The sequence below is a fragment of the Marmota marmota genome, unplaced genomic scaffold, assembly GCF_001458135.2.
Source record: "Marmota marmota marmota unplaced genomic scaffold, marMar, whole genome shotgun sequence".
In the NCBI taxonomy this organism is placed as follows: domain Eukaryota; kingdom Metazoa; phylum Chordata; class Mammalia; order Rodentia; family Sciuridae; genus Marmota; species Marmota marmota.
The window spans coordinates 4,516,664-4,542,207 of NW_026000037.1; the positions used below are offsets into that span (position 1 = coordinate 4,516,664).

The window sequence follows — 25,544 nt, forward strand, 5'->3', positions numbered from 1 at the left end:
GGGGGAAGCAGTGGGGACTGAAGTGGAGCACGTTATACCCCATGCCTGTTGGTTATGTCACAGTGAACTCTTGTGCCTTGTGTAACTATGATGAACGAAGGCAAACATTTTTAAAGCACTTTTTTTATTCCTCTGGGTTCATTTCTAATACTAGTTTTCTTCTCCTGACTTCCAGTTCTTACAACTTTTTTGTTGTTTATAATAAATATCGCAAGAATACTATACATTCACATCAACATCAGTTGTCCTGTCCATCACAGATATGCAGGTGTGTGTGATTAAAAGGCACACAGTGAAGCAAGATTTTCCCTTCTCCACCTGGAGCCTCCTCACAGAGCTGCTCTGAATATCTCAAGTGAACATTTGATAAAGGAAGAGCTAAAGATTTCATGAGCCCTTCTAACAATATTTGAATACTGTCATTATTTATTTTGAGGAATCTGTATGTTTTGTTTTCCTTATGATTCAGTTTGGTAGTGTTTCTGTTAAAGTCAAATTCAAAAAGGCTAATCTGACATTAACATATAATTCCACAAAAAAATGATTGATCTTTCCTACATTATAGTACCTCTGATTCTAAAAAAGCTTTTAACTTTTGAAACTGCAATTCAACAACAAAAGAAACACAGAGTTACCAATGTAAAAGCTCATGTAAAAAATCAACTTTGATAATTTTCTCTCTTACAGATATCATAATATAGTACATCTGAACTAGGCCAATGCATATTTTTTCCATACCAGAAAAGCTGAAATCTCGACTGTTGGATAAGGACAAACTTATAAATTTACTAAAATAAAAAATTGATGTTTGAAGTCATTAAAGAAAAATTCAGCTGTATGCCTTTGAATATCCGGGCAAGTACCAAGTTGTGCCAAGAATGAGGTTATGCATGATTCCTCACTCTATATGTGATCATATCTAAAAATTTAAGTCTTCTGTGGAATGCTTAGAAAAACACTCTTGGCCTTTACAAAATTAAGACCATTCCTTATCTTACAATGAGTGTGATCTAGTGATGCCTACTGATTTATGAGCTTGTAGTCCTATCTTGAAATTCAGCAAAGCAGGTTATTTACACTAAGGTGTCTGGGGAATTGTCTTTTCATATGTCCTTTTTCTTTAGTCTGGAATGTGAATCCCAGAGAAGCTTCCCGCCCAATGCAGAGCTTTCCCCACACCCAACACATTGGAATAAAACAGCAAATGTCTGAGCTTTTTCTCATGCAGTGGAATAATTGGATCAAGATGTTAAACCCAATGTTCAGCATATTTGCTGCTTTTTTCCCCATTAGCGATAACACAATTGCATCAATGGATTCTGATGTCTAAAATATTAACCTCTTTGGAAAGTAAGTAGCCACTTGTAGTAAGAAAGTAGGCAGGTAAGCAGGAGCAAAATAGCTCCTCCACGGACCAGGTTCTAGACTAACTAAGCGCATATCATTCTCTTCTGACATTTTCTTCTGGTTTAATTTTGACAAAGCAATTCAAGACATGTTTTGGGAACAGAAATATGGTAGAACTGTAAGAAATAATGCAACTGAAGGAAAGTTTGTTCCTTTATGTTCATACCCACATAGACTTCCACACCCACACACACAACCTGTGTAGGCCCATATGTGTCTCCCTGTCAGCTCTGCCCTCAAAACACTTTCAGTCATAGTGATCTTACCAATTCCCTACCTCCCTAACTCCTTGACTTTGGATTGATATATTGTTTAGCCTTTGGCTAAACAATATATCAGTCCAAAAAATTCTTCCCATATATATGTGTAAGTAACTGCATATTTAATAATATGCACAGAAACACACACTTGTGTACTGCAATATTCATAATAAAAAATGGAAATTGTCTAAAAGAGTTTTGTTGAATAAATTATACCAATTTGCATAAAGCAGATTATTGTCATTAAATATATTAGTGGCTAGAGATTAGTAATCATAATGCAATGTTAAAAATGTAGGTTACTCCAAGTGTGGGTGTGTGCGTGATTATGTGTGTGTGCATGCACAGAGGGAGACAGAAAGAGGGAGAGATGAGGTAAGAAAAGACTTGTCACTTTGAAGTTATTATTATTTCTTCTTACTTGTTTATTTTGCACTATTAAAGTACTTATAATTATTGTGTGCTACCTTTTACCTAATTATTTTAAAATAGAATGTTCTGACACATAAAGAAAAATAATATCCTCATAAAGGAGAAAAGCAAAGTTCTTTCCTCTAGTGACTGTTTCTAAACACTTTTATATTTATTATGATAGTTCCTTATGTTTTAAAATATTGTGCTACAATACAGCATAACATTTCCCAACTGACCATCTCAAGGATGCAGCCCCAGTAGTGATGGTGTGTCCTTACTGTTGGCAATCTCCAGGACTTGGAGTCTTGTAGAACTGGAACTGTATATGGGCACCACACTGCCCCAGTGCCCTTCCCTCAGTTCCTACAGCCCCCCATTTCACTATCTGTTTCTCTGAACTTCACAACTGTGGATGCATACGTGGAACCATACAGTACATTTGTGCTTTTCTGACTGCTTTATTTCACATATCATAATGTCCTTGAGGTGGCATACGACAAGATTTCTTCCTTATCAGGGATGAACAGGGTTCTGTGCATGTTTATACTGTGCTCTGTTTATCCTTCCATCTGTCAGTGGATACACAGGTTGCATGTACTTTTTGGCTGTTGAGAATAGTGCTGCTGTAAACATAGGTTTGCTAATGTCTCTGAGATTCTACTTTCAATTCTTTTACATCTATACACAGTAGTGTGGATACTGAACCATAGAGATTAATTTTTATTCCTTTGAATAACCTCCATACAGTTTTGCACAGGGGCTGTACCAGCTTGCATTTCAACTAGCAATGCACAGGAGTTCCATTTTCTCCACATCCAGGCCCTGCTTTTCAATTTACTTTATTTACAAAGTAGCCATTTTAATGAATGTGAGGTGATAGTGTGGTTTTGGTTTGCTTTTCGGTGAAATTAGTGATGTCCAACTTCTTTTCATGTGTTTCTTGGCCATTCATACATCATCTTGGAAGAAGAGTCCATTCAAGTTTTAATCAATTTGTATTCATTCTTGTTCTTGTAGTAGCTAATTTGATTTTATTCTTGGATTGTCTAAGCAACAAAATACAATAGAAGCATCTTGGGAACCATATATTAGCTTTATTAGCCAGATCTCTTTGTAATTCTATAGATCTCACTTTATTGATTATTATCTATCTTTTATTTTTAAATATCCATGAAAGCATATTAAGAATAACAGTCACTTAGGTCAATTTTTATTCCTTACAGTAATAATATCTCATACATTATATAAACAATCTTTAATCATAACACTTTTGCAAGTAAAGAAAAATTATGAAATATTAACATAGTTATTCTCTTAACATCTACATAAATTAAGGTAAATTTTTTTATTTTAGACACCTCTAGCTTTAACTCCTTTTGAAATGTATTCTTAAAAAGAAATCAGAATTAGTGTAGAGAATATTCTAGATGTACATAATTCCCCCAAATGCCATAAAGAATGGGAAGTTGTCCAACATCTCCATATCTCAGATCTTGGTTTTAATAGGATATCCATAGCACATCATAAATGCCTCTGTATCCCCACAATTCAGGAGCTGAGCTCAGGAAATCTGCCCCGTACAACAGCAGGCGTCATTGGAAACACCTCCTCCTGGGATCCAGCATGGTGTTTTGGCCACACTTTCACTGCTTGCCAGTCACCCCAGTTGCATTTTCTGTCCACTCTGGGAATTCCTTTTGCTTTGTTTTTCTCTTTTTGTATTGAGTTTGTGGACCCACTATACGGAGACTACCTTTTGTAGGGTTTCTAGAGCATCATTTTAACAAAGTCAGTGTTTTCATTAATCCATTTATATTCAGAGAAAATTATCTTATCAGATAGCTTCTTTCTGCTTTCTCTCTAAAGGTTAATTTCTCTGCCTACGAACTATAAAATTTGTAAAATCAAATTAGTTTATGTAGATCGGTGTGACAACCAAAAATAACCTAAACACATAAAAGTTAAAAATCTATTCATTTTTACAATATTGGAGATATACACGATTCCTCATGATACAGTCTTCATAATCAAATAAATACAAATTAGTACCAATTAGAGTTAAATTTATGTTTAACTTGTATGATTCAGTCAAAACCCAAGGATACTCTTCAATGATGCACAAAACAACAGTGGTATTTCTTCAAGTTAAAATCAGCAGGTTCTCCATGTTTCATTCCCATCTTGGTATAAGATATGATACAGAAGAGTGAGCCTCAGAAATTTTGTGTGATTTTGAAGTCCAAATTATTTCTCATTAACCAAGAAAATACAGCATACACACATATCATATCTACAGAAATATGTGATTTACTATTTTCCTGCTTGTAATGTCAATTCATAGCCTTTACCCAAATTATTAAATAAAGTTTTATGATTGTTCTTTTTTCACACAATTTAGGGAATTGGATTACAAATTTTCATGTATCTAAATGATAGTAAAATTATCCCAATAATTTGATAACAAATTGTATGGGTTAGATATTTCAAAGTAGAATACCTAGTAATTTAGAGCCAAATAATGATAGATTGGTTTAAATTATTTCATGGTCTCATATTTTGTTTAATAAGAAGTCAAATGTTCCAGATTCCATTCAAACAGCATTTCTAGGTCAATAACACTTTATAATGGACCTCGTTATCATGACCTATATTGTTAGACTGTCAGATGAAATTAATCAGAAATGTGGAAGAACAACCAGTTCTTTAGTAGAGACAGATTATGAACTGTGGAATATTAAATTTTGTGATGAAAAAAATCCCAGAGTATCATGAAATGACTTGATGAAATTAAAAGTTAAATTTTTCATTTAATTAAGGTTGCCAGTATGCAGATAGAGAACTAAAGAAATTGTGTGGAGAATAATAGGAAATGATGTGATTGGAAAGGCATAATATTTATTTCTACAAAGCATGAAATTTGGGAGCCATTGTTTAAACATCATACATTTTTCTAATAGTTATGTATACATTTTCAGATAAAGTTATACAAAATCTTAAATATGCTTTATTCATAATAAATACTTGTGTCCAGTTTGAAGTATTTCACACTAAGAATAGATCACATATAACAAAGCATGAAAAAATAATGCATTTGCTTTAGATTTGAAGTATATAATCCATTCAAGTCATCCTCAGAATATGCCTGCATGAATAGGAGAAAACCAGATCTGGTGATAACAGGCTTTGTCAATTTCAGTTGACCAACGAATACTGAAGAAGAATTCAGTATGTTATGTGCATATAGCATTATGTATGTTATAATTTGGGAAAGGACACTTTTGTAAGTTTCAACTTTACTTTTACTATCAGTGCAAAGAATGGGCTGGGCTGTGTACATATTGGAATAAGAACGTATTTTGAATAATGTTTCAGGAATCCTGGAGCAGTCCACAGAGAGCGTGGCTAGGTCCTCTGAAAGGCTGTTATTACCTTCTTTAAAGAGAACTTTAAGATTTCAGGAGAGTAGGTTTGTAAAAGGCTCATTGACAAGAATCATCAACTTGGAAGGCTGATTCCTTCAAATTCACTCAGGTTAAAGTTAGGCCCAAGGGTAGAGGAACCTGTATTTTAGTTGAGTGGTTGGTTTGGCCACATCAATGTAACAGACTTAAAGAGGCATCCCCCAATCACACTCTCCCAAGGAGAGCTGCCACTATTTGGTTTGGGTGGAGCATTATTTTACTTAAATTGTGAAATGTCCAGATTTTCCACAGTGTGTGCCAGACTCTCAGAAGGCAAGGGCTGGACATGTAATCCTAAGCTGTGCTAGAGATGCCATTGAGAGAACCAAAGTAACTCTGGCCAGCTGCTGATCATTCATCACACAGGATGTGGTGGTCTGGGATTGCTGTGACTTGGGAAACCTTGTCTGCTCACAGACTCAGCCTGAGCCCCACTCTTAGCTGAGGAGAGAGTGAGAGCAGTGTTGAGCACTGGTAGCAAGAGGATGAAGGCCTCCACTCCTCTCCACCTAGAGATAATGGGGTTTCAGCAATGTCTGTTACCAAACCCAGGAGAAGTGGTAAAAATACAAAACTACACAGTGCAATGTGTTTTACATGAACACATCATCCAAAAGAAACTGACTTTAATGACAAATTTATTTCAGCAAGCAAAATATCGGGTAGAGTCAAAAAATGTGAAGCATTCCCAGGTTTTTATTTTCATTTATTTTAATTTTATTTTCATTTAATAAATTTTTATAAGGAAAGTTACAGATTGTGGTGATAATTGTAAGTTGTAGAGTTAATTAAATTGAGAGAAATATATAAAAATTGAGGGCCGAATATGTTGATTCAGTTCTTGAGAAAATAGTAGCCTTCAGAAATTAAACTAAACCTTGACATTATTCTAGAAATACATAAGCATTTGCTTTTCCAATTTCTTGTGGAAAATTTAGGATTAAGCAAAATAGAACTCGAATAAATTACTCAGAACCCTCCAGTATGTGTTAAAGCAAAGACATATTTCATTGGATATATTTTAAGATAATGTATATGTCATTATTTTTAAATGAAATGTTTAAAAAGTACTAACTGTCTTTTGGTCTTAGATCACAGTAGTCACTGTTGGAAAAATATCTGTTAGGTTATCATGTTCACTCTTCTGCTGGGGTAGGATTTGCCTCCATCTCAAGAGAGAGGAGTTAGCACTTTGTATTTGCCAAGAAAGTGTAATATCTTATGGGGCGCAGAAGAGAAACCTTGTTAGAGCCAAGTCAATATAGTGTTTGACATCTAGCCAAATACTCAAAAAATAAAATAAAATAAATGTGCTTCTGTCATTCCAGCCACATAGATCCTGGCAGCTGCATTCTGTTCTAGTTGGAGCATTTGCAAAATCTTATCAAGAAATATATCCAAAAAGGATGTATTGCAGTACTATTTATGGGAAGAAAAATAGAAGAAATTATCTTAATGTAAAAAGAATTGGGATGAATATATTCTTGGAATAATATGTTGCAAGTACAAAAAAATGTTAAACCACAAATGATAAATATTTCTTCAAAAGGTGAACTCTCTCTTCCATTTACTGGTAGAACAGCTGGCATCACAGCTTATACACATGGAAGCATAATAAATCCTACTTGATGAAGATGAACAGTAGGAAATAGAAGATTGAAAGTCATGTTGTGGATAACATCAGTCCAGGCTGTGTAATATTTCAGGCTCTTTCCAAGCAAAGGATCTGTTACTCCACGAGTTATCACTCTTTGGTCACAGATCAGGAGGAAGTCTGTTAACTTTCGAGGATTGCTGTGCCTGCTCATCCCTGTTCATACATTTCCAGCTTCATTTTCTGTTTCTTTTTCTCATCCCATTTCTTAAAATGTTGTGAATTATCTCTGTGTAATTTCTGGTCTACCATTGTGTTTTGTTTGGGATTTTAAAAAGTGTTTTTTAAAATATTAACGGCCAGATATTGAAATTTTCTTGATAAATTTTACAAGTGGAAAATTTGGCAGCAGCTCCTAAATGCCTTTGCCCTTGAACTTACCATGGCCTCCATCTGTTGCTTTGAATCCTGGTTCTGAGTCAGAATGTCAGCGGCCACCTACCTTTACTTTGTAGTAGTATTTATGTTTTAGCTTCAGCAATGCTTTGTACCACCTGATGGACCCTGGAAGAGACCTGTGTTTGACCGTGCCATCTGAGGTTTTAGATTCCTTCATGACCGTTCAGGAAACTTTCTCCGCTTTATTCAGTGCCTTCCCATCTTAAGGACTTCCAGGTCCCCAGCTAATAGTTGTATACTGTCAGATCTAAAATATCCTCTGCTTGGAGCTCAATTTTGAATTCTATGTATTTTATCTTTTCATCTGAAAGACACTTTAAGTTTCTAACATGCAGGAAGATCCAATTCAAACTGCACAAGTACAGTCACATATTTTCTTCCATCTGTATATGGTTCTTTCTAGTCTGTGTAATGCCTTCATGACTAGCACACCTGGAGCTCCAAACCAGAGCTTAGGAGACATCTGCAGCTTTTAACTTGTTTTTAATTCATGCATACACAGTCAGTTATTAATGCTTTAAAATTACATACACTAAAACTAACATATCTCCCCCCCCTTCTTTTATTTGTCTTCACTCTCTTCACTCTAATACAAACCACTGTCATACAGTCAGTCTATGCTCATATTTGGTGTCATCAGAATACCAAAAAGGGGTTCTACTGGAATTCTGCTCCTGCTGTGTTTTCTTCAATTAATGGTCAGTACTATCTAGAATTATCTTTCAAAAAGATAAGTCTCCTAGTATAAAGAAAGCACTTCCATACTTACATTGCAATATCTGTGATTCTTATTCGACTACATATGCTTTTATTTGTCTTCACTCTCTTGAGTAAAGGTAAGAGTAAAGTCTCTTTTATTGAGTAGCTGCCTCAGTATGTGACACCTGTCAGTGATTCAGTAGGTGTCTGTTGTATAAAGGAGGGTGTGTGTAAGAAAACATGTACACATCAAAGCAACATGTTCACCCCGGAAAGAGAGGCACCATACTTCCAGAAGTTGGTGTTTACAAAAGTAAGATTTAGTTATATTCATTCTATAGCTATAGTTTTATTTAAAAAGGGCAGTCCAAAATGATTTTTTGAGTAATCACAAAAGAATTTTTATAATGCAACACTTTATCAATATAAATTTAGATCTTTGTAGTTCTAAATAGAAAGATGTAGGAAATTTCTTGTATGACACTGAAACTTAGTTGATTTCTTACTTCAAATTTTCAGTATGCTTCATCTGTTTATTGTTTATGTTCTGTACTTGTTTCTCACAAGTCTACTTTGTTGGTTGAGTTATCTGCTGGTGAGTCCTAAAAATAATCTTTTGCCAAAATATATATGTGAAATTCTTTGCTTGAATGAAAAATCTTAAACTATAATGTAGCACAGTTTATAAGAAATAGCACTTAGAAGTATGAACCACTTCCCCCAGAAGAATCACAAAAGAGATAAAGATTATAATCATCACCAAAATGTGTTTCAGTTACAGCAATAATAGTTTCTAAGTACACTGAAGAACTATGGGCAGGACCAAAAGTAGAGATCAGAAGCCCACCAGCATTCAGAAACATTCAGATGTGTTTGGGATTCTACTAGTCCATGGGTAACAGGGGAGCTGAGAAGTTTGAAGTACTCCATGTGGCAAGGAAGATGGGAAACAGCCAACCATCTGAGACTTCAGAGCTAAAGAATTATGTGTTGCTAGTCATGAAGACATATGAAAAGTCTGTAAGGTTGAAGAGGCATTAAAATATTCAAAGTTAGAATTTAAGAATACTTTCCTATATTATTGATTGACTAAATACCATCAGTTTATGAAACTATTCATATCCTATACTTCCGTCTAATAATTATATCCATGAATATGTACAAAGATTTTTCTGTAAAATGTTTATTAACATACATCTACAATAGCAAAACAAGTCAACAAAGGAACAAACAAGAGTCAGATCTTAATTGGCAATTGTAGGGAAATATTGGGTTTATGATGGATACATGGAGGAGGTACAAAGGAATAAATGAATGGGTAGATATATTGTTAGGTATTCCTAATCTGGAAGGTTATACTCCAGATATTAACAGTGGTTATTTCTGAGTGATGGATGTGTTTAAGATTTTAAGTAATTTATTTCCTAATTTTTAGCGTTTCAACTTTATACCCTAACTTATAATGATGGTTCCCAAAATGACAAAAACAACTCAATGTTTGGTGAAGTAATCTTTATAACCTTGTAAGACTCTAACACAGTTGCATTTTATAAGTACTAATTCCTTTACTTCATTGTGTACTTCTCTTTGCCTTTAAAGAGCAGCAAGGATTTAGTAATAAGATAGCGAATTTATGGAAACTCAGAATGAGACTTTCATGTGCCCCCCCACCACGCTCTGCATGTTTTGAGTGTGTTCTCCAAGGTTCCGGTGCTGGAGTCCTGTTCCTCAGTGTGGTCGTGCTGAGACAGGGAAGTTCTAAGAGATGATCCCAGTGGAAGGGAGCTGGGTCATGAAGGAAGCGTCCTTGGAAGGGGCTGGTGACCACTTTGTGGATTCCCTTTATAATATTACATTTCTGTTTACAGTTGCCTCTAATGTTTAACTGGACTGTTAAATAGAGTATTTTGAAAAGAGGAGTCTAGGCTGCCAATTAGATCCTATTTATAAAGTTAGGTGTTCTACCACTGCTTTCACTTGAGATCGTGGTTTCTATTTCTTCTGGTGGGTCATGTGTGGCAAGCAGGAGAGAAGAAGAGAGGACATATGAGCAGATGTGTGGGATACTGTAGCTACACTGGAAAAGTTCCTGAGCACACAAGAATACTTTAGATTTCAGTGAACCGGATTAGAACATACTCTACCAAATACATCATTGCCATGGACATTGCAGAGAACACAGAATGGGATGTCACAGGACTTTAACATACTTCCATTGTATGTAGCAGGTGGGGGTGGAAAAAAGAAAATAAAAAAAAACAACTAAAAGAAGATTAGTCAAAAATTATAGTGTCAAGACAAATCCTAGGATGTTGCATTGTATTATAACAGTCACTTAATAAATATTTGTGGGAGAAAAAAATGAATGCAGTTTAGCTTTCTTAGATGTGTCTGATTTTATAATTTAAGCCCTCTCTGTAAAGAACAATACGACATCTTTGTATTTTATTGTATAATTTGTGCAATCTTGATTAGAACTGAGGACACTCAAACTTCTTCACACATAATCTGATTCATGGTTGAAGAATTCCAAGGAATACTAACTTCACATCCGAATTATGTTTAGTAAGTCTGCAGCAGTCCCCAGTGGCTATTATCCCATAGATTTTCATTCACCTAAAAATTCAAGTATGTTAGTGTTATTTGTGTCTAAGTTCATAATTTTATGAGGGAATCTTTTATTGAGTCATGTCAATCCTAACTTGCATGGGTATCCTTTTACCTTTAAAACTTTTGACACCTCAGTTACTTCACTAGTATTTGTCAATCAGTTCTATTTTGAATTAAATATTGTTCCTGTATTGACAATATGCCTTCATAAATGATTATTATTGATATGATCAAGGATGGTACAGAATATTGTATCAATCAGGTTGTCATTTGAAATAAGGAAAAAACCCCAGTTTTATTTTATTACACAGAAAAGGAATTTACTAGAGAATATTTGAGTGACTCATAGCATTGTTGAACTTTCTAGAGAAGAGTTTCAAGGTTAAACTTTCAGAAAACAGGCATGACCACCTCTGCTTTCCTACTACTCAGCAGTCATGTTGGGAGGAGACAGCAGCCAGCACCACTCCAAGAGGAACACATCTACTTGGTATGAGCTTGGCTGATTCTGACTCTGGTCAGTTCAGATTTCTTCTGCTGTCCCATTACCAAGCATAGGGATGAAGCCTGGTGCTTAGTTTCCTTGTCAGTAACTTAAGAATTTGAAAAACCCTCACAGATGAGTCTGTTATGTGTAGACTCACCTGTCCGCTTACCAGATACAAAGAGGACTGGTGAATTTTCTGTTTCACCTTGAGCAAGGAGGATTATGGGCTCAGGAATTCTCCAAATGAGATGTTAGCATTTTCTAGGATGTGGAGCAACTAGCAATATGACAAATTATTTTTTTAATTTTTTCTTCTTTTTTTTGAGGTACTGCAGATTTTGAGGTACTGCAGGACCTTGTGCATGCTAGGCAAACTCTCTTTCAATGAGCTATACCCCAGCCTCTGCTTTCTAAATGTATCAATGTTCTAAATTGCTATTGATTTTAATAATTTGGATTTTAAGCAGAAATTTGATAAATTGAGGTATGGCCTACTTCTAGTAGTAATTTGTATTTTTATCATAGTTAGAATAGCTGTATCTGAAAGCTTACAAAGTTATTGATGCTTGAGTTATCAAGAAATTAGTAACTATGTATGTTTTAGCACTTTATGCATTTATAAATAGTAAATCAAGAAAAAAGAGACAAAAAATCAAGAAGGCAAATATTACTAGATCTGATTGATAATACTAACAGTGTATTTTTAAGTTAGAACAGAAAAATAAAACCCAGTTGCAAAGTCATTATATGAGGGTATAAATAAGTGGTAGTATGCAATTAACATTTTATTAGTGCAATATAGTTGTATATGATCATGGGACTAATTGTGGCATATTCATGAATGCATATAATGTTATTTGTTGCATTTCAGTCCATAGTAGTATATCCTCTTCCCCTTCCTCACTCTTCTCTTACCCTGAACATCTTCCACTCTCTTTCTTCCATGAAATTACTTTTTAGTTGTGTACACTAAAGTAGAGCTCATAGATTGGTCAATTTGCTTTAGACAAGTCCATCCAGTCTTCTCAAGAAGTGGGTCTAGGGCCACTGGATAAAAAAGCCATACACAAAAATAAGTCCAGATGGATCACAGAGAAGAATATAAGAGCCAAAATTATCAAACAGTTCAAAGAAAACAAACTGGCAAATCTTTATGACTTTGTGTTAAGCAAAGTGTGATACCTAAAGCTTAAACGCAAAGGGAAAATAGACAAATTGGAAATAATCAAATTTAAAAACTTAATATTTTCTTCCAAAGGACATCAACATTAAAGTAAAAAGACAATTCACAGAATGGGAGGGAATGTCTGATTTTTTTTTTTAATCTGCTAAGGAACTTGTATAAAGAATACTTACAGGATTCTTACAACACAATAATAAAATGACCATTTAAGTTTTAGAATTGGAAAGGATTGGAATAAACTTTTCTGTAAAGAATTTATGGAAATGTCTAATAAACATATAAAAGGAAGTGTAAGTCAGTTATTCACCAGAGTAATGCACATCCAACCCATCATAAGATATTATCCATACCCATTTGATTACTGTAACTAAGCAACAGATAATAACAAGTGTTAGTGATGATATAGAGAAAGTGGACTGTCATGCATCACAAGTGGGAATATAAAATGGTAAAGTCAGTTTAGAAAAGAATTTGGTAGTTGCTTAAATTGTTAGTGTTATAACACACCATATCCACTTTGGGGCATATAGCCAAGAGAATTGAGAAGGTATGTCCACACAGAAACTTATAAATGAATGAATAGACCAGAAAAAATTCTAAAAGTAGCTGAGAATGGGAGATACATGACAATCAACTGAGAAATAGATAAATAAAATGCAGTGCACATATATAATGGAACAGTATTCAGCAATTTAAAAGACAAGTTCTAGGGACTGGGGTTGTAGTTCACTAGTGGAGTACGATAGCATTTACAAGGCCCTATGTTCAATCCTCAGTTTTGCAAAAACAAAACATCCTTATTTACTCTAGGCCAATGGGAGGTCAAGCAGCATGGCAGGAAGGCATAATAGATTAAAGCTGGCCACCTCATGAGGGCAAAAGAGCACACAGAGAGGGAGCCACAGGGCCCTCCCTAGTGACCCCTTCCTCTAGCCATGGCCCACCTGCATTCCATCTCTAAACAAACATTCCTGCTCTGGCACAAGAATTTGGGGGTGACACCCCATATCCAAGCTATAGCAGTATGATTAACTTTGTATCAAATGTCCCCAAACAGGAAAACCTATAGAAACAAAGTAGAATAGGGTTTCTTAGGGTAAATGAGGAATTACTGTTAATGGGCAAAGAGTTTATTTTATTTTAGGAATCATGAAATGTTCTATAATTTGGGGGATTGCTTCACAACTCTATGAATATACTGAAAACCACTGAATTGTACAGTTTTAATGTATGAATTGCATGGTATTTGAACTACATTGCAACAAGGCTGTTAAATACAAGTAGTATACTTTTTTTGTTAAAAGTATTAAAACTTGGATATGACTCTGAATATTTTTATTAAATATTTTGTTAGTCAAAATATTTGTGGAGAAATGCCAGAGAAGATCATGTTTTTTATTCAAACATTCCTCATTTCAAATACATAAAATGTCATCAAGTACCAATATAAAGCAACAGTACCATACCTGAAGCCAAGTTGTGATTTTCAAGGAGTGGAAACACCGAGGAGATACTGTCACAAATTGCTGTGGACATATTAAAGTGTTTGTGGAGAATAGCAACCAAATATAAGGAGAACTTAAAAATTGGGCTATTGCTGCTTTTCCTATCCAAACTTATGACATCTAAACAAAAGTGGAAGGTTTTGGCATTCATTAATATTAGAAGCTTTCTTTACAACATGAAGAAAGAGATGACACCTAAAAGTATCCCCTCAATATTTTAACTCTATTTTGTGTTCCAAGAAAAATTATGATTATCAGCCCTGTGAAAATGGCATTATATAAGTGGAATAAACTATCTCAAGGACTTTTTAATCTTATTATACTATGAATAACATCCACAAATGTCCTATTAAGATCCACAAACAATCCAATCAATAAATAGACTAAGGAGCTGAACAGACACTTCTCAGAAGAAGATATACATTCACTCAACAAATATATGAAAAAATGTTCAACATCTCTAGTAATTAGAGAAATGCAAATCAAAACTAGTCTAAGTTTTATCTCTGCCAGTCAGAATGGCAGTTATCAAGAATACAGACAAAAAATGTTGGCAAGGATGTGGGGGGAAAAGACACACTCATACATTGCTAGTGGGACTGCAAATTGGTGCAACCAATATGGAAAGCAGTATGGAGATTCCCTAGAAAACTTGGAATGAAACCAAACATATTCCTCTTCTTGGTATGTACCCAAGGGACTTAAAAACAGCATAGTATAGAAATGCAGCCACATCAATGTTTATAGCAGCTCAATTCGTAATAGCTAAACTGTGGAAGCAACCTACATGGACTTCAATAAATGAATGGATAAAGAAACTGTGGTATATATACACTATGGACTGTTGCTCACCATTTAAAGAGAATAAAATTATGGCATTTGCAAGTAACTGGATGGAGTTACAGAATATCATGCTAAGTGAAGTAATCCAATCAAAAAAAAAAAAAGCCAAATATTCTATCTTATAAGTTGATGCTGATCCATAAAGCGGGGGCGGGGGAGGGGGGGAAGAAACACATGGGAAAAATGGAGGAACTTTGATGGGGCAAAGGGGAGGGAGAGGTGGGACGATGGTATGGGGACAAGAATGAGATGGACATAATTACCTTAGGTATGCATGACTGTACATATGGTGCAATGCCACTTAGTATAAAACCATAGAAATGAAAAGTTGCGCTGCAATTGTGTACAATGAATCAAAATGCATTCTGCTGTCATATATACCTAATTAAAATAAAATTTTAAAAAGACCTAGTGTAAGATGAAAATGGCTGTTGTAGATTCCGTAGTTTTTAAAATGGAAATACAGGTTAAATACCTGTGCATGTAGCCATGGGGCCTTTAAGAAAAGTGCTCCAGGGGCTGGGGATGTGGCTCAAGCGGTAGCTCGCTCGCCTGGCATGCGTGCGGCCCAGGTTCGATCCTCAGCACCACATACAAACAAAGATGTTGTGTCCACCGAAAACTAAAAAATAAATATTAAAAAAATTCTCTCTCTCTCTCTCTCTCTCTCTCTCTCTCCCCACTCTCTCTTAAAAAAAAAGTGCTCAATGAGTATGTGCCCACAGGTTGCCATTTGTTAGAGTGTCATGTAAGTTCGTCTTGCTATAAACCATTGAAATGTTAAGACAGTGGCAGCTAAATCAAGACATTGAGTGAAGGCAAGAAAAGATACACATTTAAATGTGTGTAAGAATGATGTAAGAAAAGAAATTATTTTAATTTCAAATCTACTATTTTAACACATAGTAATGAGAATGAGGTCAGCATTTACAAAGATATAAGAATTATTACTCCATGGTTAAAAAATGGCTGTGTAATTCATCTATGATACCATGTCTGGTGACATGTATTACAGGATGTCACCTTCTTCCATACAGTAGGGGAATTTTGTTATAGGAGAGATCCAGAGGATTCACACTCAGAGACTTCAGTCTGTTAGTTATGAAAGGTCTGAACTGTAGAACACAATCTAATTAGTAAACACATAAAATATACTACACATGGAAAATGCTTTGAAGCATACCATATTCTAGTCTTTAAAATAAGTCTCAATAAATTTCAAAATAAATTATATAATCTTATGGCTATGGTCTCTGACTACAAATTAAGTTAGAATTGAACATATAGAAATCTGGGAAGTACCTCAACATTTGGAAATTATGTCACATACTACTAAAAAAAAACATACATGTCAAAGAAAACATCACTGGAGAAATTTAAAAATATTTTTATTGAATAAAAGTGTAAACACTTTTAAAAATTGGTGGGTGAAATGTACCAAATCCAATACTTAGAGGAAAAGTACATGTAAATGCCTCTATTATAAAAAGAATCTCAAATATGTCACAGAAGCTTTCATACTGAGACTACAAGTAAACTAAACCCAAAACAAGCAGAAGAAAAAATGGCAAAGATAGAGCATTGATTGATAAAATAGAAAACGGCAACAAAATAACAGGAAATAAATAAATCAGGGTAACAAAGTCAAATTTTGGAAAAATTAATATTTAATTTGACGAAGAAAAAAATGATGTAAGACAAATTACAAAAATTAGGAATGAATATATTACTACCAATCCTTTAGTAATTAAAGGGATCATACAAATAAATCTTCACATTAATGAGTTTGCCAATTTAATAAAGTGGACAAATTCCTTAAAAACAGGTATAAAATTACTAAACTTGACTCAAAAAGAAATGGAAATTTAAATAGATCAATAATTAGCAAAGTGAACTAGCAGTTAAAATTATATTCATAAGGCCAGTCTCAGGTGCCTTCACTGCTGAATTCCTTCATATATTTGAAACAAAACGTGGCAGCAGTACTTCAGAAATTCTTTTAGAAAACAGAGGAGGAAGTGATGTTAAGCTCTTTCTGAGGTCTTCTAAATCATCCACATACCAAAGCCAGACAAAGATGTAAGAGTAAGCCATGGGCCAATATAGTCCCTGGACGTAAACATAAACATCAAAACAAAATACCTGCAGACTAAATATGGAAATATTTAAAAAGAGTTATATGCCACAGCTCAGTTATGGATTTAACATAAAAAATAAACTGAAACTATCATACTAACAGAAAAAGGGGTATAAGACATATGATTATCTCATCAGAGGCAAAGATATTTGGGAAAACCAACACTGTATAAAAACCTACAATCATCTATAAATACAGAGTAATCTCCTCGATCTGATAAAGATGTCTCTGAAAAACCCACAGCTAAAAACCACACTTAATGGTGGAAAATCTTGCTGTCCTTTAAGAATGGGAACAAATCACAGATGTCCAGGTCATTAATTTAATTCACTGTAGCACTAGTTCCAGGCACTATAAGAAGGTGACGGAATAGGAGTGTGAGGGAAGAGAAGGGAGAGAGGAAAGAGAAGGAGGGATTAGAGGCATCTAGATTAGAAAGAGCTAAAAAGATTGGCTTAATTTGTAGATTACATTAGTTAATACATAAATAATTAAACAAACTCCTCTCCAACACAGACAGACAGACAGACAGACACACACACACACACACACACACACACACACACCTCTCCTAAAACAGGTCCATCAATTTATCTAGTTTGGAAACTATATAATCACTGTAAATAATCACTTGCATTTCTAAATTCTAGCAAGGAATAATATAAAAATTAAAATTTTAAAATCCCATTTGAAATAGCATAAAAAATTAAAGTACTTAGGAATACATTTAACAGAAAAGTGTATGATTTATACAGGAAATTCTAGAAGTTGCCGAGAAAAAAAGGTCTAAATAAATCAGGAGGAAGTTTATTTTCATAAACTGAATATATGTATTTTATATATATAAACACATATGTATATTCAGGTATAATTCTTTCCATAAAAATCTATAAATTTATTAGGAATCTTATCAAAATATAGAACGCCCATTTAGGAGAAATATATACAGTTATTTTAAAATTTATATGGAAATGCAAAGGATCTATAATAGCCAAAACAATATTCAAAAATAAAAGCAGTTCAGAGTACAGACACTATCCAATTTTAAAACTCATGAAGCCTCCGTAAAGAAGTATGATACTGGCATAAAGATAGACATAGAAGTTAATGAAACAAAATTGAGAATCCAAAAAGAAATCCTTGCATTTACAGTTAGTTTATATCCAATAGAGTCTTTAAGACAAATCAGTGGGGAACCTACTAATTCGAACAAATGATTCTGGGACAAATGAATAGCTCCAGGCGGGTATTTATGGTAGATAAACTCTACCATAGATAGATAGACAGATAGATTAACCAATACTCTGACCTAAATGTCCTAGCTAAAACTATTAATTCAGAATAAAATGTAAGAGAAAAATCTTCATGAAATTGGGCCAGTAAAGAACTCTTAGATAAAATACCAAAGCAAGATCCATTCAAGAAAAAAAATGATTAACAATTTGACTTCATCATAATTTAAAACTTTTGCATTTCAAAAGACATCATTAAAATTAAACGAATTCAGGGGGAAATATTTGCCAGTTATATATCTGAGAAAGGGTCTGCATATAGATATAAGGAAAACATTTATAACAGTAATGAAACCAGTTTTTAAAATTTATGCAGGCTATTTAAAGATAGATTTTACTAAAGAAAATATATGAATGCTCACAAATTCAGGGAAAATTGCTCAAAATCACTACATACTAGAGTGTGGGAGGCCATCCTTGCATGTGATTGAGTTACCTCCCTGGCTGGTGAGAGGTGCTCAGACACTTCTTTGTGTTAAGAGCTTTCCCCACCCTTCTTGGGTGTGAGGGCTTGTCCATGTGGAGGCGTGTCTGACCACAGCTCTCAAAGATCCAACCATCTCACCTGACCTTGAAACACTGCCCCCCCCCCCAACCTTCATTGGATGGGTTTTTTCCCAGAATTTTTTTGTTCCCCAGTAAAAGTCCTCTCCCTGGTGCGTTCGCTCTCTCTCTAGCCTCTTCAGTAAACCTCGCTACTTTAATGGGTAGCTTGAGGCTGGAGGTTCGGGGAGCCTCCTGGAGCTGGTTTAAAGGTAATTGGAGTCCGTGTCTTTAATTTAAACTCCCTTAGGATTTTTTCCCACGTAGCTGAACCTTCATATATATCGTCTGTGCTGGCCGCGGACTAAACTAGAGAAATGTCAATGAGATGCCACTTGACATGTATTAGAATGTAATAAAAACCAGAAGCAATGACAAGTGTTGGCAAAGACACGATGACACTGGAACCTTTGTACGCTGCTGGGGGCACAGTGGAATGGGGGAGTGATTTTAGAAAACAGTGTGTCAGTTTCTCAGAAGTCAAACATCAGCTTTCCACATGATCCAGTAGTTCCACCCCCAGGGATCTAAGAGAAGTGAAATGTATGTCCACACAGAGATTCATAAATGATGTTCATAACAGACAGGAAATGACCCAAATGTCTGTCACCTGCTGCCCGGATTAGCAGATGTGCTATCTCCATGCAAGAGAACAGTCCACCAACAAAAGGAGCAAATTGCTCATACCTGCCACAACATGAAGGAATCTTAGAAAATAAATCAAGTAGCTCATAATTCTAAGTGAAAGAGAGCTGAGCAGAAGACCACAAGTGCTTATGGCCAGGAAATGAAAAATTAAGGACAGGCAGAGATTAGTGGTTGGTTAAGGCCACAGAGAAGGGATTAACTACTCACAGATATGAAGCAGATATTTGGGGTGGTGGAGATATTCTAACATTGGACTTTGAATGAAGATTGCACAATTTGATAGGTTTACTGGAAATCAGGAAATCATACAGTTTCAATTGGTACATTTATGTCATACAAATTACCCCTCGATAAAATTGTGGAAAAATAATGAAATGTGAAAAGATGTTTTTGCTATATTTCTACAAATTGTAGGATTGAATTTCATCACATTAACTCTTACTACATGTCCCTGTGTGAAATACTTCCTGAGGCTACAGGAAGAGAGATCTCTGCCCTCTACAGGGGACGCATCAACTCTAGCTCTGGAGCCTCTGGTCATCTCTTCTGATCAAGAGTGAATTCACCAAAGGGACCTACCAGGAGGAGAATAAATGCCAGGCAGGCAGAAAAACAGTAATAGGATCAGGGAAGAGAAGGGTGACAAGTAAGCCACCATTTTGAAAGGAATGTGGAGTTCTGCTTGGAGGGAAGCCAAGTCCTTCCATTCGTCAGGACAAGATGGAAGTGAATCATCAGTAGCCATTAGCTCAGAGGTGAAGAGAAGTCAGGGTGCCATCCACGTGCCTAGAATCTCTGCACAGGTTGTGGAGGTGAGGATGCACGTATTTCCCATTTTTTTCCCATTTTTGGATTCTGATCCTGCAGGGCAGGGACAGGTTATTTCAGTTCATGGGTTGGCATTTGTCCTTTTACTTTAACCTGTATTCCTGATGGAAAGCTGCACATGGAAAGGTTTTTTTTCTTTTTCAGTTAAAATAAAAATGAGCCTCTAACTCTGAGGCAAAACAGAGAGAAAGCACACAATTATGCTTTATCCTTCTTATAGCTGAACAGGACTTAAGTGAGTTCTCTTCTACGATGGCTAGAGTAAACTCCAGCATTCTGACCCATCTTTATCCTGCAGGATACTGAAGAGCCTCTTGGTGTCTTTTCAGGGGAGAGCTGATAATACTATCACTGAGCTGGAAGAGATTGTCTTATGTTCTGACTTCCCCATGAGCTAAGTCTCTCACATCACTAACACATCATTTAACTGACCTGAGCTTTAGTTTTGTCATTATGAAGTTATGAATAGCAGTATATTTTCTTACCCAGTTTGCAAAATGAGAGATTATGTATGAAATCACTGGGTAAATTGCAAAGCTTTTTGGAAATTGAAGTCATATCTTTATTTAACTTGGAAAAAAATCATTTATTCTTCTTAGAACACAGTTACTTCTAAACATATACCACAGTACCCCAAAGACAACCTCTAAATATATACTGCAGAAATTCCTCTTTAAAAAAAAGTCTCAAATATTATCTACAAAATAAAACAGATCAAAACCTCTAAATTGTCTCACTAAGCATGGAGATTTATTTGTAACCTGCTTGCCAACTCAGCATGATGACAACACTGATCTGTTAAATAATGTTCTATCTTAGAACACTGCAGTTTTGATTTTAAAAATACTGCAAAATTAGCATAGAGGTTACTCATACCCTACGCCCACTTTCCCCATTATTGACAGTTTACACTAGGTATGGTACATTTGTCCTGATTGAAGAATCAATATTTTCCCTTAATTTTTACTTTTTCTGTTTTAAGAACCTATGCAGGTTAATTTTTTCATTCGGTCTTAGTTTTGATGTTATGACAATTTTGAGGAATGCTGGTTAGGAAATTTGTAGAGTATCCCTCAATTGTGATTTTTTTTTCCTTTTTTTTTATTCTTCTAATTAGTCTGAGGTTGTTGTTTTAGGGGAGGAAGACCCCAAAGTGACATGTGATTTTCATCATATGACGTGATTTTCATCATATTATATCTGGATGTTTTTGCCTAGCCCAAGATCCATAGATCCCTAGGTGTTCTTATGTTTTTCTCTTCCTGAAAAAGAAAGGTATAGGGCTGGGATTGGGGCTCAGTGGTACAACAGTTGCCAAGCATGTGTGAAGCACTGGGTTCGATCCTCAGCACCTCATATAAATAATAAAGGTCCATCTTTATCTCAAAAATATTAAAAAAATAAAGGCATAGTTTTATATTTCACATTTAAATCTGTGATAAATGTTGAATTAACTCATTTACCTGAGTTGGCTTGTTAGTTAGTTTACTTGTTTAACCTTAGGATTTCTGATTGTTTGATGCCATTAGTTTAACAGGCAATCTTTGCTGCACCAAAGTGCTTTAATACATCTGTCAAGAATCATGCAGACATATTTGTGTGTATCTATTCCTGGGTCCTGTGCTCTGTTCCACTGGTCTGTATGTATCACACTGCCATTACCACACAGTCTGGATTATTGCGGTTACGTATTAAGTCTTAAATTGAGCAAACTCCTCCTATTTTATCCATTTTCAAATTCTTTTAAATATTCTGATTCTATAATGGGCACTAACTCTTCACTTGGGACTACAAATGTCTGATTGGTCACTAAAAGCAAGATAAAAAGTTTAGTATTTTTCTTTTCATTTTGTACTTATCTCCTTTAGTAATTTAAAATTTGAGTCAGATTCCTGCTCAATTCTACATGTAGACACTTTAATCATTTAAAGATATGGTTTTAAAACTGGCAATACAAGGTTGATTAGCCCTATATTCAAATTAAGGTTTTTTCACAATTTGCAAGAACATAATAATCAAGACTGTCAACTGCAATTCACTTCTACACTACCCGGCATTGCTTCTAGAAGTCTTTAGTCATTGCCCTAAATCTTCCAGGAATAGTAGAGCTTTGCACACTAACCAGTATATAATAAGGATGGTCCCCCAAACCAGGAGCATTTATCTCATGGGAAATAAATCATCCCCTGAAATAAAAAGACTTCTCCAGAGCAACCTCACAGAATCAGAACTGAGATAATGACCAATCATACCAGTTTGATTAAGACTGCTTAATTATGCAGACTTCTAGACCTTTGCCCAATCCTTCCCTATATAAACTTAGAGCTCATTTCAGTATCCCCAAAGATAGGACTGAGGACATTTAATCCTCCCGATTGCCTTTCCAATATAGCTATACTGAATAAATCCCACTACTGCATTCCACCATTACTTTCAGTATGTGATTTCTGGGTGATAAGACCCAAATCATTGCAACTTGGAAAAGATGAACACCCTTTGGCCTAGGACTCCAGTAACAGCTTTGGCAGGCCAGCCAGGGAGAAAGCACACTCCTTGGATATTACCCACTTGAGGCTGGCAGACTACAGACCACAGACAAGGAGGCAAGATTGACTGGTTCCCAGCAGCTACTAAAATTATTTCCATATCAGAGACTTTGCTTATATTTCCAATTCAGGTTGGCAATAGCTGAATTTTGTCATCATTTGATGAGGAAGAGAAATATGTTTTGGAACCTGTGGACCCTGAAATATGACCCCTGCGTTCTTCTGAGTCACTTGTGTTCTTTTTGAACAATCTGGGCTTCCACTGTTTGACAGGAAAATGTGTGGCATTAACTATCAGAGAAGAGATGGATGGTACATAGAGAAACCAGGGTGTCTATTGTGATTGCAAATCATTAATGTGAAATCACTAATGCCATCTCCTACCCATAGGGAACTCCTGAGCCACTGGATTACAGGTGTGCACCACTGTGCCTGTTGAGGCAAACATTTTTTGATCAGTCTAAAAAGTTTTAATGTTCTTTCTTGCTATTGCAAAGATATTCAAATGGTTTGATAACACTGGACTTAGTTCTATGAGATGATAATTAAAGTACTAAAAGGTATAAAATTCTAATACATAAAAATCAGTTTACAATGGGTAAGATATATGGAAGATACTAACCATTGGAGAAGTTTGAATAAAATGAATAATAATTTGATTAAAATTATTTATTTTTCTTCAAAATTACCCTCTTCACAACCAGCACTTTCTCCCTAAAATTGCCTGACACAATACAAATAAAATAAATGAAAATCACAGATAAAAGTAGGCTTACGAGAGGCGAGTTTCATTCATGAAATTTTAAATCTTCTCTTATTCATACATAAAGAAAAATCTTAAGAATTGATTCTTAAAGTAAATTTTTCTTTTTAATATTTTTCCCATTTTTGGAGAACATGTAGTTGTCCAAATTTGGTTTTAGAATTCACTGCAATATTCCATTAGAAAATGAAAAGAAAGTATAAATAAATCTCTGATCTATACATGCACAGATATTTTCAATAGATGTACTGACATTATGAATGACAGTGAGACTCTCTTGAGGAGAGTGTCTGTGCTGCTAGTTCTACTGCTGTTTAATAGCAGTGATATTTATATTTAATTCCTAGGTGTAGGTAGCCAAAGGGTTAAAGGGAAAAGGGGGGGGGGTGTTCAAGCAACTAAGCCCTGTAATTATAACTCAGTTTTTCTTGAATATTATTTTGCTTTAAGATGTCAATGTAAATAATATATGTCAATCATGTTTCAAGTGTAAACTTTTAAACAATTTCAAGTAATTTATGATTCTATTCTTAAATCAAAAAAATCTAACAACACCATTGTAAAATACGAACTCTCCTTCTTCTAACTTCTGTTCCTCTTTCCCAGAAGAGAAAAAAAACAGTCATTAATTTTGTTTTATATCTTCCCAAAGCATTCTTTACATAGTGACACACTAATCCTCATGCATGCAGACACATGCATTAACATATTTATAGACAAGGGACTAAAGGGACTATAGCATATGCATTATTCTGAATATATTTTGAAATGTAAAGTTATACTCTGAAAATTCCCATATCCTACATGTTAGAAAACTATTCATAGTAAAATATAATTAACAAAAATTAATAATTATTCATAGTAAAATACAATAATGAATTTACTTTTTTAGTGTGTTCATTATTACTCAAAAATGATGCAATTTAGAATATACACCAGAAAATGATAGCTGAACTAATCTCTGAAGCTCTCCTAGAGGTGAGAATTGTTTTGTGTTTCTACAAACCAGAGTTGAATGACATCTTCATGCAGGAGACTTTGAGTAGAGCCAGTAAAAAGGCACTGCTTTACTAGTTAAATTAAATCAGTTCTAGAATAAAAACCAATCTGAATCTGCCCTATGGTAGGTTTCGGGTGTTAAAACAATCAAATGGATTTTAAGTAATCTAAGTGCATCACAGAATGATAGAAACAATGTTTGTAAGGATACATTAAAATTCAGCAAACAACATCATAAAACCCCAATGTCTGACATTTAGTTAAAAATTAGCAGACATGAAAAAAAAGCAGGAAAATATGACCTACAGAAAGATCAAAATGGTGATAAAATCAGCAGAGATGTTAATGCACCTACTCTGCTTCAATTGCATATGTTCAGTGAGGTAGAAGAAAACAGGACTATGGTTCTAAAGAGTCAAGAAAAAGCAAGAGAGAAATTTAAAAATAAAAACATTACTTCCACAATAAAATATACAGACAATAGAATTAAGAGCATATTAGAAACTTTAGAACATTAATCAGTAAATCATACAGGACATAAAAATATCACAAAAGAAAAACAAATTGAAAAATTGAAAAAAAATTCCTCCAAATAACTGTGCAGAATATGAAGAATTATAACACTGTTTTTATTAGAATGTCTGAGGAGGAAAAGAGAGGACAGAACATTTAATTCACAAGTTATTAACAAAAAAATTTCAAATTTGCTAGGCACAGTGGCACACACCTGTAATTCCAGCAACTCAGGAGGCTGAGGCAGGAAGTTTGTGAGTTTAAAGCCAGTCTCAGCAAAAGCAAGGCACTAAGCAACTGAGTGAGACTCTGTCTCTAAATAAAATACAAAACAGGGCTGGGGATGTGGCTCA

At 34.8% G+C, this 25,544-nt stretch overlaps 1 long non-coding RNA gene across 1 annotated transcript; it reads right to left on the reverse strand.

Annotated features, from left to right (window-relative positions):
* Positions 1–9,469: 9,469 nt before the first annotated feature.
* On the reverse strand, positions 9,470–12,436 carry LOC125619443. The gene is made up of 2 exons (XR_007351006.1): positions 12,307–12,436; positions 9,470–10,910 (listed from the first exon to the last, which is right to left on the reverse strand). It is a non-coding gene; the product is annotated as an uncharacterized LOC125619443 (long non-coding RNA).
* Positions 12,437–25,544: the final 13,108 nt, after the last annotated feature.